Here is a 17,267-nt window from a genome sequence, read left to right as displayed (position 1 = left end):
GTTTTCAGATCTGATTACATTATGAAATTAAAACGAGTTCATTCAAGAATGAAACTGAATCACATAATTTCTTAAGTAACAAATTTCTGAGTGTTAGAATTACTTTAACCTATCTTAAACGACGAATTTCAGTGCATTGTACTTTAGTAAACAAAAAACGCACGTGCTTAATTTATTCTACAGTTGCTGAAAATAAAATATCTCGTGTTCCAAGTACCCATTTCACTTGTGCCAAAATACCGAGTTAACCATAAATCTCAGGTCGAACAAAGATTCATAAAAAAAAGAGGGAAGGGTAAAAAAAAAAGAAACGTCATTTACTCGCTGAAACATCGTTATGAGAATATGACGTCAGTAAACGAACATTAACGGATATCTTAAGCTTCTTGACGTTTTTCCTTCCCATGTGTTCAGCCAAGTCGATAAAGTACATCCGTGGGTCGTTAACATGAAAATTTAGCATTTAAGAAGTCCTGCAGTTTATTTAATTATGCTAAAATCAAATTTTAATTTCCTTTCAAAATCAATTTGTAGTTTAAAAGGTTTTCGTTTTTTTCGTTTGTTAATTGCCAAATGAAAGCATTTATTGAAATGTTTAAGTCCATTCTTTTCGGATTTTACATAGTAATGAATTTATTTCAATTACTATTTGAGTAGAACTAATTAAAAAAAATTGCGTGTAAAAATAAAAATACGTTACTTACAAGTATGAAATTTAAGTCCGTAAATAACTTTTGAAAATTTATTTGAATTTATAGAATTTTGTTGCTCTGAATCTAAAAGGTAAACTTTATTTTTTCGCCCTTATTCATAAACAGCTTTATTGCAGTCGGTAATAAAATTAGTTCTCTTCGGCCTTTTCAAATAATTCTATTGTTGATAGCCAAATTATAGCTTTTCTAGAGACCAGTTTGTCTTTCTGAATTTGCTGGTAAGGTTCATGATGTCTCTGCTAAGATTTCTAAGTCCAGAATCTGTGGGTCATTCATTAACTGCATCGACACTCGTCTCAACTGGCGCCTATCCCGATTTTGGGATCTCTTCGTATGTACAAGAACAACACAGAACTGCATCTATTGCTTTTAAGTAGTTTAGTTTGTTAATTAATAAAAGACAAATTAAATATGAAATAACAGACGGGGAAAATGAGCAATGCCCTCGAGGGGACTCGACCCTGGACTTCTCGAATACGCGCTGAGTGTGCTACCGTAACACCACGAAGGCATGCAGGAAGTAGGGAGGAAATATCTTAGTCTGCAAGTTTAAGTCAGATGATAATGGTGAGTTTGCCTATTCGCTGACACATTTATACCAACTAAGACAGATCAGTGAATCTTACGCCTTTTGGAGAACGGAGAAATGTTTTCCGCGTTAGGTGTTACACAAGTCGTAAGAATGTGTCTGGATTTTAGAGGAGAAAAAAGGCTGTAGTTCATTTTTTTTCACTCATCTATTTCAGCAAGATCCAAAATAGATATTTTTAAAGTAAAATAGTGCAAATAGTTCTGTAGAAAATAAAACTATAATTAACTTATAAACGTCATCCTGACGATTCCTCCAGTTCCATTGCATCGCTAGGAAAAGAACTACCAGTCTCTACAGTAAAGGCACGAACTAAAATATGGTGGACGATAACTCGTTATTACTTGAATTTAATTCACCGGGTCTTGTGCACCTCGCCAGTGCCTTTTAAGTGGTGATAGAATGTAAGGAATTGAAATATTTTCTCGTAAGTTGAGGTAGAATCTGAGGAATATAGGTAGAACTGGTAAGTAGAATAATTTGAGGAATTACAGTATTCTCTCGTAATGTAAGAAATTGCACGGTCTTGTGGTATAAGTGCTTGGCATATTCCACTAGCAGCTGAAAAGGCATTCAGATTTGTTCAGATTTGGGCGTAATGTAAAATCTCAAAGCTTTCAGATTTTTATTTTTTATTTATTTATTATTTTTTATTTTTTATTTATTTAGTTTTCTCGATGTTATAGAAATATCCATTTCAGTTTCAGGAAATACTAAGGAATATACGGAAGGGCTGCACTAGGGAATATACGGGAGTCCTGAAACATCCTAATCATATTCAATACGATTGCGTTGCAGATTATGTTTTATCAAATCCAATCAAGAGATAATTTCATTTTCAAGATAATAATTCTCTACATCAATGAATTTGAAAATAATTATAAAACACTCTGGAGGACTGGGAATCTAGGCTGTGACCTATTAATCAGTTGTTGTGATTTTGATCTTTAATCAGTTGTTATGATTTTGATCCTTACTATAACTTCTGCTTTCGGTATTCCTCACCAGAATGCAAACCAGCTTTCATAATATGTAAGCTGAGAGTTTTGAATTTTAGACAGACGAGAGAGTTTCTGGCACTCACGTCGTGCTATAATTCGCCAGCTCTTTTAAAAGTAATTATTCTGGCTTTTGCATTCTCTCGTAACCTATACACGGTACTTACGGGACGGTAAAAGTAATTTAGTTAGCTTATGCTGTTGAATGTATAGTCTCCGACTATGTTATCAAGTTTCGAATTTTTTTGACTGTTACTGCTTAATTTAATTTAAACCTCGAGCAATTGTTTTTTGTCTGTAGCACAAGTCCTGCTTTTTATGTCCAGGTTAAATATCAGGTTATAAAACTTTCGTAAGTCATACTATTTAAGATTTAAATTCCATTTCCAGATCAATTGCAACCTTAAAAACCCTTCGCAAAGTTACAGAATATGCAGATCGGCAAGGCCGGATGTTAGGCCTTTCGCCGGATGCTGTCTTCACCATTTCTAAATTCTAACTCGTAACAGAAGAACAGGCAGAATTTAACCTGTGGTGCCAGCCTTCCGGATCAGCGTAATCATTTATGAAATCTCTCCTCATATCAGTTAACCACAGCTAGCGAAATAAGTCCTTTCACGCACACAGTTTAGGCACATTTCTGCTTCAAGTAAAAGTACCACGTTGAAAACAGTATTTAAATTGTGAACGAATGGAAAATGTTAATTTAATTTAAATTATATATCTAACTCATATAACTTAAAGGACATTTCGCTTTATACCCTGTATTAAAATGTTTAGAGGAAAAACTACGTCACCATGAACTCTATGGGGTTGCCCTAGGGCATTAACATACTCTGTGCGGAAGAAATATTTAGAAAATAAAAGATCATCAGTCGGGACAATAAAGTCGTGTTATAGTGCAAACGGAGTTAGTGCATTTTTCGTCCATTCGGAGTGATACCACATTTCGAGCAAAGAGGTTTGGGTAGCTTTGGTAAGAAAGAGATTGTGATGCCCAGAACTTTTTTGACAGATTTTTTTATCCTCTGACCCAACACTTACCAACATGGTTTTGCGAAGGTGATCATTTTCAGACACTTCAAGCGTTCAAAATAATGTAGCGGACAACGTATGACAAATCTCAAAAAAGGTATTCTTCCAGTACTTCCAGAAATAGCAGCACTGCTGGAGCAAGTGTATGTTCCAATTGAAGATATTTTAAAACCGTTTTAAATTTCAAACTGCAAAAGTTTTACACTTTAAACAGTGGAGAACTACTACAGGAAAATTTCCATGCTCGTGAAAATGCCCGTAAGACACGATTCGCAAACTTTTTTAACATAGGTGTATATCCGATTTAGGAGCCTAAGACTGATACAAATAACTGTGGACTTTATCAAGAGGCACTACTATTTCAGAAAACACCTTCATACTATGGGACTTTTTCAGCAAGCCCTTATATGCAGGAAATATTCTAAGAACGAAGAAATAGCACGCCATTTTATATATATGAGTGGGATGCTCTTGCCCTCAGTCGCTTGACTACTTTAGGTATTCTCAATACTAAAGATTTGCACCTAAACTCTATTACCATGGGCTGTTAGACTTTACAAACAAAGTGGGCGATCCAAACAAATGCAGCTAGGAAGCATTCTGTTTAGTGCGTTTCGCACAAAATGCTATTGATTGAATTCGCAATTCATTGGTTAGCTAATAAAAAACTTCCTAACGCTACCCGATATTATTTGATTTTCGCATACATAAACTCTATGCAATCGTTTAGAACTACCCATACTCGACAGTAAAAATTGCTTTATTTCTGAATTATTCTATTATATTGCACTATGATATATACTTAGCCATTCAAGATTTCATACATAGTAATACAGAATCATTATTTCTAGATTGAAATATGGATGTCACCTTCAGAGAACTAACGAACAAACATTCGCTTTTTTTGCCTTTTCAATTTCGGTTAAACAACACCGAGGACGTCAAACGAATAGATATCCGGCGGAAACAGGTTTTTAGAGAGTGAACAAAAAGGTCCTCTTAATGAAAACATGAATAATAGACACCAAGGAAAAGAGAAAAAAGAAGGAAAAAAATAGCAAGCAAGCAAATAAAGACGAAAAATCACCTCCCTATCTAATCGCTCAAAAAGTTACTTATTATTTTCCAGTCACGTCTTTTTGCCTATTACGTTTTCCAACTGCTATTTGTCTTGTTTTCTGTGCCCAGGGCCCGGGGGCTCGTGAATTACGTCACATATTGTATAAGAACTGCACGAAAACGTGAATTATCGTGATCAATCTATGTTTGACCACCCGTATAATAACCAGCGCTGCAATTTTTACAAGAAAAGGATTGTGTCGTGTTTTCGTATGCATTAGCTGCGTTTCCAGGTGACCCGATGGAGGTTTCCGAAGCATTGTATCTCTGCTGGCGGATGTTGTTTTTCTTTTTTTGCTAACCTCGGCTGTATTTAAAGGTCACCCTGATTAGAAGACTGGGCGATTATAAATTTAAGGCATCTAATTGTAATAGGGAAGACCCAGATACCGAGTCTAGAAATGAGACATTCATTGAAAGAATTTCATGTATGGAAGTGAATCCAAAGGAGATGTGCAGCTCCGTGATATACGAGGGTATAATCCATGATTGTACGACATACAATGTGTATAAATTTAAGCTCTTGGCAACTACGTTGTATGAATTTATAAAAGGGTGTATGTTTTTTTTTTAAGAAATGAAAACGCTTTATAAATGCAGTGCACTCTCGATTATCTGGGCTAAAGCGAGGGAGGAATAATTCCAAACTGGCAATTGTCATGCGTATTGTATGTGTTTATTTTTTAACAAAATTAGCAGTTTTATTTTGAGAACATTTAAATATTTGTGGAATTTCACTGCGTATTATTTGAAGTGTTATTTTATCACTGTATTCGAATCTCCATTGGTAGTCCCATAGAGTTTGAATAGAGTTCATTGCTATCCCTGAATTCATGAAGCTGTCAGTATCTTCTTCGCTTGTATTTTCAGTATCACGCTCTTGCTCTGCGACATTTGAAACGATATCCGAATGACTCAAGCATTGCAAACCCCGTTATGTCGAATCGTTATCGACCCATTCCTCGATGGTTACCTGGTCGATAATTTCAAAGAATTTTACATTTAAAATTTTTTGGCATACAACTTCAGTTATTGTCTCTACTTTTTCACAGTTAGATAAATTTGCAATTTCTATGTAAGAAAGAATCTTTCTCAATGATCGAACTAGTGCTGTTGGTTTTACTTTCGACCAAGTTTTTGCACTTAGCATACGGCATCCAATAAATTCAACTCTTTCCAGAACTTTATTATGTCACCATCTTTCTCAGCAAGAGTTATGAGAAGAAACGTAAAGATGAAGAAAAACTAAAGTTTTTGTAACTAAACCTAAAGATACAATTCAGTTTTCACAACATGCTCGGACTCGGCGCGAGTTTGTTTTTCGCATATTCTCGTACGTTGCGTTGAGTGTGTGTGCATGGGCCATGCACGAATAATTCACAAACCGGATAATCCGCACCCGTAAAATCGAGAGTACACTGTATTTCTGATAATTATCACGAAAAATCTCACATTTGATTTAGTAAAATCAGGTCTTCAAATGTGGCCAACTGTCCCCTACCCAATCGAAGTATTAGGCAATCAATTACTTATTCATTGAATTCAGTTTACAATCAAAATTTTTAATTAATACGAAAAAATATTCTTCTTCTAATAATTAAATAAAATTCTTCTAATTAGGAATAAAATATTGTCCTTACAAATATATTTCAGAAACAAGACACGTGTTTTTGCCAGTCGACAATGCATAACCTTTTACAATTTCCCGATGTTATAAAATTGCGTTTTCTCATAAAAAAAGTGAGTTTTCTCATAAAAAATGTAAGAAAGTGAGTCATATAAAAGCTATTTTATCTGACATTTTGCAATAAATGTTATTTTATGCAGTAAGTGTGCTGAATAAAATAAACTTTCAATAGCTTACTGTTGCTTGCGTACGGATTCGTAATAGACTGAATGCACACAAAACTGATAATAGCTTGATAAAATTAATTTTACCAAAAGAAACACTTCGCACTTCTGCAACTTTCCACAAAAATAATCGTACAGCACTTTTCAGTATCACAGAGCACAATCGGTAGTTACACTTCTAACTACTAAGAGCGTTACACACTACGTAATGCAAAGCGCATCTTAAAGGAAAAGCTCTCACGGATATCTCAATACCCCGAATTCAGCTCTGAACTAACAAGTGAGAGACTGAGGCTCTTTTCGGTCTTATATAGGTTTTCCCCGACCATTAAGGAACCTCTACCACCTTCAAATTCTCAAACTTACTGGAAGGCATATGAGGGCTGGATACAGTTACATATAGTACCTGTAGGGATCCATTACACTTATTCAATTAAAATACCAATTACAGTTACACATGGACCGGACCAAAATGTCGCTAAATGGCCGCCAAGTTTAGCGACTTTTTGCAATTTCTTGCCAAACTTGGCGACAAAAGTCAGTTGCCAAAACTATAGCCATCTTGGTGATATCTCGCCAATTTAGCGAGATAGCCATTTACTTAATGTTAAATATACTTGTCTCTGTATTTTAATTTTTCCAACAAAGCTTCGCCTCTTCACATTTTCATGCTACATTATGCAAAAGATATTACAGTTTTACATTTAATTTCACTAAAATTATTTACATACATACAAAATTCGTAGCACTACAATGTATATTGATTGCAAAATTTATAATTCTACTTCTTCTGCATATTATCGTCTGCGTGCAAAATAAAAGAAAACGGTGAAGGTGAAATTTTGTCGAAACATGCAAGTTGCAATCTTCGACATGCAAGCTGCATGTCTTCTTTTCATTTTCTTCAAACGGTATTTTGGTATATTATTTTAATTTTATGCAATGATAATTGTTTAATTTTATGCAATGATAATTGTTTAATTTTATGCAATGATAATTGTTTAATTTTATAACTTGACAAGAATAAATACTGCTTTTGGTCTACGAATTAGAATAAAAATATTTTAATAATAAACTTTTTTTTAAGAACCAAAACATTCATATAAAAGTGACAATGTAAAATAAAAAATTAGGCAAGCAGGCTTAAACTGGAATAGATTTTCATCTGTATAATTTTACATAAATTCTGTACCAATCTGAGTTTATAACTAATTCTTTTTCTTAATTTTAAACAAATGCACCTACTGATTATTATAAATTCTTAATAGTCTTTCATACTTTTTCACTCGCATTAATAAAAGAAACGTCACTAAAGAAGAGACCCTAAAAAAGAAACGCAAATTAGAAAAGTAATTTTGAAAGAACCAATTTAATAGAGGGTTTTAAATATTCATTAATATCATATAAAGACTTCTAAATGTTTCGTCTTTCGTGCTTCATTTTCATCAGTCTGGACAAAACTTTTCGCTAATTTGAAATATAAATTGGCTGAGAGAAAAAGAACAAGGAAATATTCCGGCGAAGCACTCTGGGTAACATATTAGGAGAACTTTTCTTAGACTTTCATCACTTCCTTGTATTATGTCACACTTAACACATTACATAAATTACAGTAGAGAAGATAAATTACAAGAGAAATATATTGGCAACAAAGGAAGGGTGAAACAGAGTTGAGGAGAATGTTTAATGAATAGAATTTTAATTTTTATTGGGGGGAGGAGGAGGGGAAGAAGATTTGTCATGATATCAGAAGACAAGCCCATTTCAGTTTTCTATGAGTCACGGATAAATTTCTGTGCTTCAAAAATACCCGGGAATAATATATTTAAAATGCGCATGTGAAAAAAATCACTTGCAAAGTTTATGAATAACTTTATCAACATCTAACCATAATTCCTATTTCATTTATTGTTTTCTTTTATCGTTTGCAAATAAACTGAATTTTAATGCATAAAGCATCTTTGACATTTGACGATTTTCCAAAATGGCAATCGTACTTGAACGAAATATTAAAATTGCTTTTCCGCGAGGCAGCAAAAAGTCAGGGCAATACTTAATCAAAGTAAGAGATTTTGAGAAGTAGAAGACACTAAGAAATGCAGAAAAATCTTCGAAGACGAATCATGATTTCGTAGACCCAATAAATCGATCAAGTCAGCAATTTGAGGCTTTAGCAGTCTTCATTTAAAAGCTAGGAATAATATTGAACAGGTTCCTATATAGTTTGGATCTTGTCAAGCAATTTCAACAGATTATTTAGGCTTGCGGTGAGTTGCTTCTCGAGTGAGTTGTTGCTGTTGAGCTGCGGTGAGTTGCATCTAAAAACGCTGAAGGTTTTACAAGAACAACAAAGTGGTCTAGAAGATGCTTTCTCAAGGTGAGTCTAGAGTAATCATTGTAAGTAAAATCATTGATAAAGATTTGAAGTTGAAAAAGCTGTTTAAACCTAAAGTTCATCTGCTGTTGTCAAGGCGTATTGTGGAAAGAAAAACAAATTATAGAAGACTATATGTAATCACATAGTTGCTGATAAATGGAAATTTGTGGTACACTTAATAAGGCATGGGTTTATTTAAGTGACTACGTAAGGTGTTTCTCTCGCCTTTTTTAGCATGTTTTCGTTGTGTAGTGGTCAGCACATATGGCACGTATTCGAGAGGTCCGTGTTTCGAGTCCCGGCGAGGGCATTGCTCAATTTTCCTCTCTCCTGCTTCGATATAGTCTAAGATCTCTACAGTGGCGCCCGAACTTGATGATTCTCCACCACCGGGATTTGGCGACTTGATCCCCTAATACCCGGTCGCCCTTTTAAAGGGGGTATATAAGGTATTTCTTCCGCCTTATTAGCATGCCTTCGTGGTAATGGTCAGCACTCTCGGCGCATAGTCGAGAGGTCCTAGGTTCGAGTTTCAGCAAAGGCATTACATATTTTTCATGTCTCCTGCTTCGAAATAACCTAATGTCTCTACAACTATAATAAAAAAAAGATAAATTTTCTGTTGCTCAACTGAATAAAATAATCATATATGGCTTTGTCTGTGTAGAGAAAACTTTCCATACAGGATTCGTGACAGTTTCAAAATTTTGTTATAAAAATAGTTTTAAAAACATTCAGAAAACTTTCAGATTTTATAAGGGCATTTTTTAACGTTTTAAGATAGGTTACCTTTATTTATTAAATATCACAGTCTTGGAACTTCAACCCCATAAAATTCAATTCAACAACAATATCACAAAATATTTCAAAATGGCAAATCTTTAGAATTTTCGATAGACAGTCTCGCGCGCTGGAGTTAAAAATGCTTTTTTCCATATAGTGTTGCCATTTCTCTCTTTGAAACCGTTCAGTACCATTAAATGAAGTATCTGTAAAATCATCTGACGCTTCTCTTATAGACTCTAGGGCCCACCAGCGGCCGAGCGGTAAAGTCGCTGAACACTGGTAGTTCGGTCCGAGGTTCGAATCCCGCGAACGGGCTGGCTGCATGGGTGTTTTCGTGGTTTTCCCCATGTGTAACGTGTATACGAGCCAGTTTCCCTTAGAAAGTCCTCCACGAAGGCATCCCTCCCCTTAGGCAGATAGCCCTAGTGTGCTTTGCCATAATTAAATACACACACACACACACTTATAGACTCTAGCTCTTTCAGTTATTTAAAAACGAGCCTTATGAAAATGGTATCCAAGAACAATGATCGAACTCTGTAAAACGACCCAAGAGGAGCGGGATAATACTGACATGACGGTTCTGAGGAAAAATGTTTCAGCGAATTTCATTGAACAAACTTGTTCAGACGAAGAATCACTGTTGGACTAACTAAAACTGTTCACAACTCAAGAGATAAAATCAGGTTTATTTTGTTACTTGTAGAAAATGCAAAACTTAAAGTTTATAAAATTTTACAACATTTCTACTTACGGGAAGTTCAATCAAACTATAAAACTTGAATTTAACGCTATATAAACCAGATAAGAACGTATGGCTCCACAGAGCTGGCTTCTTAACAAACCATTAGATAAGCAGTTAATTTACACTCATTCAGAATATGAGTTTATCTCCACCTCAGAAACTGTTTAACCTAGCAGCTACAGGGTTCTTGAAACTTTCTCCAATGCAAGCTAAATAAATAACAGCCACTCCAATTTTTACATGTTTTACATTGATGGAGAAATAGAAATATAGAAAAGAATTAGCATAAAAATAGCTGGTTTTTTAAATAAAACCTTATATGTATATCAACTGTAGCGAGTATAATCAAAACCATTTTTATTTCCTTTTAAAAAGTAAAGGAACTATTTTAATCGCGAAAAATTTCAGGTACCATATTAAACGAAAATATTCGTTTTGACAGCTCTCGAATCTATTTTAATGACTTTTTTTGCTTGACTTGTGTAAAGAATTTTTCAGTACCTAGAAATTACTGAAAGACCTATACAGTTACATAGGGTGAGATCCGATTATCAAACCAGTTCCAGTTATACAGAAATGGACCAAAACATCGGAATTTTGGCGACTTTTGAGGATTTCTCCAAATTAATCGCAATAACCGTTGTTAGCTTGGAGGTACACGATTTGTCTCAATGTTAACTGGATTTACCCCTGTAACATTACTTTTCTGGAGAAGCTTCGCATTGAGGCCTCTCATGTTGTTATACAAGCGGCACAATTTACAAATGATTTCAGTAAAATTATTTACATATACAAAAAATTCGTAATAGTGTATTAATCCTCCTGTTATGTACTTCGCCTCATTCGGTATACGAATTTTACAGGGACCTATAATTGGCGCCTTCCTCATCTTTTGCATGGAACATCTTTCCGCTCTTAGACATTAAGGGATAGCGCCAATTAGTGGCATATCCCTCACGTTTTGGGAAATTCTTACTTTCTGCATGCCTTTGTGGTGTCATGGTGTCACACTCGGTGCGTATTCGAGAGGTCCAGGTTCGAGTCCCGGAGAGCATATTGCTTATTTTTCATGATTCTTCTTCAAAAGAACCTAATGACTCTACAGTGGCGCCCGAACTTAAAGGTGGTGGATGCTGATTCTTCACTACTACGATTTGACGCTTGGGTCCCCGAATCCCCAGTCTTCCTTTAAAAGGGAGAGTATATAAGTTATTTTCTTCCTCCTTTCTGCAAGCCTTCGTGATGTAACGGTAGCACACTCGGCGCGTATTCGAGAGGTACAGGTTCGAATCGCGGCGAGGGTACTGCATATTTTTCACGTCTCCAGCTTTAAATATTCCTAACGACTCTAAAATGTCGCCCGAATTTAAAAAAAGTGATGGATGATAATTTTTCCCCACCAGGATTTGGTGACTGGGTCCCCTTATTCCCAGTTGCCCTTTAAAAGGGGAAATATATTTTCTCCCTCTTTCCAGCATGCTTTCGTGGTGTAACGGCTAATACACTCGGCGCGTATTCGAAAGGTCCAGGTTCGAGTCTCGGCGAGGGCATTGCTTATCTTTCACTTCTCCAGCGTCAAAAATTCCTAATCAAAATCTCTATAAATCTCTAATCAAAATCTCTACAACCTGATCTGCCTTGAACATCTTGTAAGTAACTGCCCAAGTATTTTATATTTAATTAACATATAGAAATTTAAAAACATTTGAAATTATACTCATGCGTACTCACCGTCCCCCCCCCAAAAAAAAAATCTGAAACCTTTCAGATTTTACATTACGCCCAAAGAAGTGTTTTCTTAAAGTTTTGTGTGTTACCTTTATTTATTAAATATCATTTTCTTCGCACTTAAACCATTAAATTCAGTTCAACAGCAATATCGCAAAATAATTTTTAAATAAGCATATCTTTAGAATTTCCAATACACAATCTCGCGCGCTGGAGATAAAATTTTTTTTTCGTACAGTGCTGCCATTTCTCGCTTTGAAATCGTTGAATTTGTTAATCAAAAATTCGCTAAAGTTTTACAAAATATGAAATCGATAATAAAACAAATTCCAAATTTGAAATTTGAGCTAGATGCCCATATATTCGCAGTAGGATTACGTCGTTCAAAATTGGATGGCTCTAGATACCGTTGTTTTATCACAATGCGAGAAACATATATACATTTGTGTAGATTCTTCATTATTTAATTTCTTTAAATATAATACAGGGCTGTAATGGTTGGTGGCAACAGTCTGAAAAGTGAATCAATGCAAAAAAGTGAATCGACGCAAAATGCCAAAACGAAATTCTTCTTTGCTAAAAAAAGATATTAGTGCTTTTCTTTTATTAAAATAAAATTAGAAAAAGCCATCAACTAGAAGTTTAAAATTTTAATAAATTAACTACTTAACATTACTTATGATCCTTTTTGTTTTACTTCAGCTTTTATTATATTTATAAAGACTTATTGTAATTGAAAATGGCATGAATATAATTAATCTCAATTATGCAAATAACGAAAATGCTTATAAGGATAACCCGCTGTTTTATTCTTTTAAGCCTGTTTTAAATTTCGCTTGCATGCCGATTGGCCTTGTAGCATGTTTAAATCTCAATGCGCAAAGTTAGATCTTGATAATAGAGTCTTTGTTTACAACTTAAGTTGTATATTAGTTCCAGCATGATGTCTTGTTTGACATATTATCTCATTTTGAGAGATAGTTGAGCACATTCACTATTATATACTGTGAATATTGAATTAAACTGTATTGTAAATAATTGCGTTTCAAAATTTTTATTCCTTTCATATGTTTTCCATTTATTAGAAAATTCTGAACATTATCTATATGGGTGTGTTACTTCTATTTGTACGTAGTTTCTCAATGATAGTCTCTAAAACTGTTTCTTGCGGACAGAGTTTATAAATTAGATGCAGAGTTTATTAGATGCAACTTTCTTTTCTTTTATTTCTTCATCTAAAATTTATCGTTATGATTAACAAGTACATTTAAGATTCACCAGAATGCTCATTAATATTAAATTGAATCATCAAGGTCTTGATTTTACTGAAAATAGTATCGTGATTTCCTTAATTATTTCATTTGAAATGTAATTTTAATTACATTTAAATACGCATTTATTAATTTAATAAATTACATACTTATTAATGTAATTATTTTCATGTATCATTGCTTGCTAGTGATATGCAAGAGTATATATAATTCCTCAAATACTTCATGCTATTAATATTTCTGAAAAACATTATACTCCTACTATTTATTACAAAATTAGAATACAGGGTGGTCATAATGAATACTGTACGGAAACAATAGAGATCTCACGGATACGGTGATTATGAAAAATTTTGAAATTTTCGAATGGCAACATCCACATTTTTCCTGAGCAAACTAATCAGCGCATTGAAAAACCATTAAATGGCATTGGAGCGATATACGTAAGGAAAAAAAAACTGCCTTAGTAAAACATTTGCAAAGACCAGCATTGTAAAGCAACAACAGCACAAGAGAAGAGAGAAAAATTTAATCAGTTTTTTGACTTAAATTATCCAAAAGCTTCTTTCATTGGTAAATTGGAATTTTTGAGGCTTTTCACGTTCACAAAGATTTATTTTGCTTAGTTAATGACTTAACTTTAATTAAAATCCACTCCTTCTAAACGCTTTTAAAATTCTAAACTTAATTTTTAAATTTTCGTTACTATTTCTGCCGATAGATGGCGCTACCTTCTCATCCACCTTTACTCCTGTTGGGTATAAATACAACCGTGACTTTCCTTTGTACATTTTTTTTGTTCCTGATTGAGAGGAGCCTGTGTCGTTATTGCCCTCAAATTCGGCAGAGTCCTGACTAAAATCTACTCCAAACACAAGATTGTTATTTTGCCTTATTTTGTGTTTTACTTCGGCGTGTTTATCATCTGCCCTAAGACTCGTACTCGTCGAAAGAAAAAGATATCTTTCTCAATGTCTATGTTAACCATAGAGTTACTTGTGCCTTTCGTTCGATGAGTGGCGAAAAGCAATCAAATTATGAAATGACTAGAAAGAAATGACTTTACGAAATGGACATTTTAACAATATTTTATCACATTTACGAAAGAAAAAATAATACCCAACATTTCCTAGAAACGCTTTACACTAGAACAAGAACAAGACTGAATGGCAAGTTTCTGGCTGCAGTATTTTACGAGGATTGCGAAAGCTCTTGAGATGCTGTGTTTCGCATAGGTGGTAATTCTTAGCTTAGAGTAGGAAGGCAAGTGAAAATTGAGCAAATATTGCATGTTAGAGAAAGCTAAGTATGTTGCCCACTTAGCGGCTCATTACATTGTGCAGTGTTTAGCTTATTAGCATCCATACATAGATTAGATAGCGTATTGAGTTGTCACATGCAGCCAGAACTTAAAATGTTTTATGTATGGTGAATTTTAAGCCGCAGAGTATATGCATACATAGATATAGGCTTGCATATCTATGTTAGAGTTATTCAAAAAGAATGAACCAATTTCCTGGAGCTATAATTTTTTTCAGAAAAAACACTTTTAGTGTTTAACCAGATAAAAGTTTTATTTCCTGTCTTCCTGTCCTGAATTAGGTTGAAGGATTATAAACTCATAGCTAGTCTGAATTGTGGACTTCCAATAGCTCCGTTGAAATGCTTACTGAATTTTCGTTATCTTTTCCTCCAAAACTCTCAGGGGTCCATGACTTTTTCTTTATGTAGATATTTACTATCTTGGCATTGTCAAAACTTCTGCGGAATGTTTGGGTACTCAAGAATACAGAACGTCTTTTGTTGAAGGGTTGCTCTACAAGCTCAACAAGCAAATGATAGGTGAGGATGAACAACGAACACTTGTTGGCAAATATTCAAAATTTAGAAATTCTCTTCCAAGTGGTCAATGACTCATTCCATGAAGATGCTTGAGAGCTACGAAACAGGACTTCGAAGTGATTCATTCTTTCAGAATTACCGTTATAATATACGTACGCATTTTGTAAAAAATGCACTTCATAATACCCAAAAATATTATAAAATAACCAGGAGCTTGCTTTTAAGTGAATAAAAATGACGTAACTTTTAACCTTACGGGCGTAGGTGATCAACTAGCAGTTCTTCGTAGCGCGAACTCATCAGTATCCCACTCAGCATGATGAGATAATCTGATAAGGTCACTTCAACAGTGAAACAGCTCCGAACAGTTACACCAACCTCCCCGGTCTGTACGACGTTTGTGTGGCACGATGAATGCAATGCTTCGTGTATTTATGCTAGACACGAATTCTTCTATCCGCCTGCAGCAACTGGAATCTCAATTCATCGGATAACATCACTCGTTTCCACTCTTCTACTGTCCAATGATGGTATAATTTGTCAAACTGCTGTTGCAGGAATCGATGTCTTCCTCTAGGCAGAGCAAACCGACGTAGACATAGACTGTTATAGTGGAGCTGTTTCTGTTGCCATAGAACAGTCTTTGAGCAGACGCTGAAGAAAGCACCTGCGTTAAGATATGCCATAATATCACGTAAAGTTGCGCTTCCTACCGTCGATATGAAACGACTGAGTTTCAGAGCACCTCGCGCATCAGTTGCTGGTTTATAGCTGCTTTTTGCATGATAAACACCGATTTCTCCGCTTTTGTACTGTTCGTATATTAGTGCCACAGCACTGTGGGCAATGTCTTTACAGGTCTAAACTAGAGAAACCTCATCTTTGGACTATTATATACGCCAGGAGCCTGAGGGTATTCATTTTGAAATCTTGAAAGAGCATTAGTAGCACATCTCCCGTTGCATGCCGGAATAATCCACAAAGTATCAACGTTGGGAATGCTTAGCAGGTTCGCGCTCGCTGATATCGAACATACGGCCTTTCGAGGGCCAATAGTTAAATGGCCATTAAATTCGCTTAGATCTATTCATTTACTCATGTTAACGATCTCTGGCGTGCTTATCAAAGCTCTGATGTTTAAATTCTGTGGCACCGACGACAACCGCCGGTTCGCAAGCCATTCATTCTCATTGTGTTGATTCTAATTTAGATTATCACATCGCAAAAATTTATAATGATTCGTCTGTTCAGTATATTATTATAACTAAAAGGAAATAACAGAATGCCACAAAAATGCCTTCAAACTAAAAAAAAAAAAAAAAACGAAACGAAAAGAAAAGAAACAAAGAAAATACTATACAACATTATCAACCAAATCTCCAGATCATTATCAAACATCATATCAGTAATCTTAATCTTAATTGACGATTTAAGAATTTAATAATTTTTACCTTTAGCACCCACTTTTCCAATATTCTATTACATTTTCCAAATTCTATTACACTGATTTTATTTGCCTCGTTACTACTCCTCCACAAACGTTACTTATGTTACTGCAAGTTCTTTCAGAAAATTTCCTTTTCTGTATGTTTCCTGTATTAGGCAGCTGTTTTCACCCCTTTTTATATAATCAGCCGCGATAACGCAATTATTTACATCGGGGTTTCTAAGGCGACCGTCAATGGTCAGTAAAGGTGATCGTTTTAAAGAGCTGAAATTTAGTATTATTGTTTATTTTTGTTCTCAGAGGTACTGATTACTTTTAGAAGTAGTTATCTTAGGGAGAAGATCATCACCACGTGCAAAGATTTTTTCAAATTCAATTTTTTGAATACGAAGACTAATGATGGAATATGAAAACTAATGATACTTATGCAATAATATATGACATGCTCTACTCAAGTTCTAATATCAAATAAGAAAGGGAAATAAGAACGATCATACCATAATAAATAAGTAAATTTTTAATTTGGTAGACGCCTTAATAAATAATAAAAAATTACTTGTCTCAAAAAGCACAAAAAGCAAACAAAACTGACGACTTTTCAGCTTCTGTTCATTAATCATTTGAAACTGTATTAATATTCCATTCTGGTATGACGTGTATGATGTTTCTTCTGTGCAATAAGGTGATATAGAATTATCTTTTGTGATTATCTCTTTTCCTTTTAAAAATGTAGTATATCAAAGGATAAAAAGTATGTAGATAGACT

The 17,267-nt window shown here is 34.5% G+C and overlaps 2 long non-coding RNA genes across 19 annotated transcripts in view; one reads left to right on the top strand and one right to left on the bottom strand.

The window, feature by feature from the left end:
- Positions 1-16,691, bottom strand: part of LOC118197774 (uncharacterized) — a 465,671-nt gene extending 448,980 nt beyond the window's left edge. For 2 of the 16 annotated variants that reach the window (XR_015042512.1, XR_015042516.1), the window contains exon 1: positions 16,506-16,679. This is a non-coding gene — a long non-coding RNA (uncharacterized LOC118197774). Of the gene's footprint in view, positions 1-16,505 lie in introns of all 16 variants that reach the window. The other 14 variants (XR_015042513.1, XR_015042509.1, XR_015042508.1 and 11 more) reach the window with 12 other exon arrangements.
- The window catches only part of LOC118186613 (uncharacterized), a 746,791-nt gene that overhangs the window by 522,938 nt on the left and 206,586 nt on the right, over positions 1-17,267 (top strand). The gene's annotated exons all lie outside the window — the stretch shown is intronic.

This window comes from Stegodyphus dumicola, chromosome 8, assembly GCF_044657685.1.
Source record: "Stegodyphus dumicola isolate Sdum_Otavi_A_Nest chromosome 8, ASM4465768v1".
NCBI classification, from domain to species: domain Eukaryota; kingdom Metazoa; phylum Arthropoda; class Arachnida; order Araneae; family Eresidae; genus Stegodyphus; species Stegodyphus dumicola.
The sequence above is the reverse complement of the archived record's forward strand: the minus strand, read 5'-3'. Positions and strand labels throughout refer to the sequence as shown.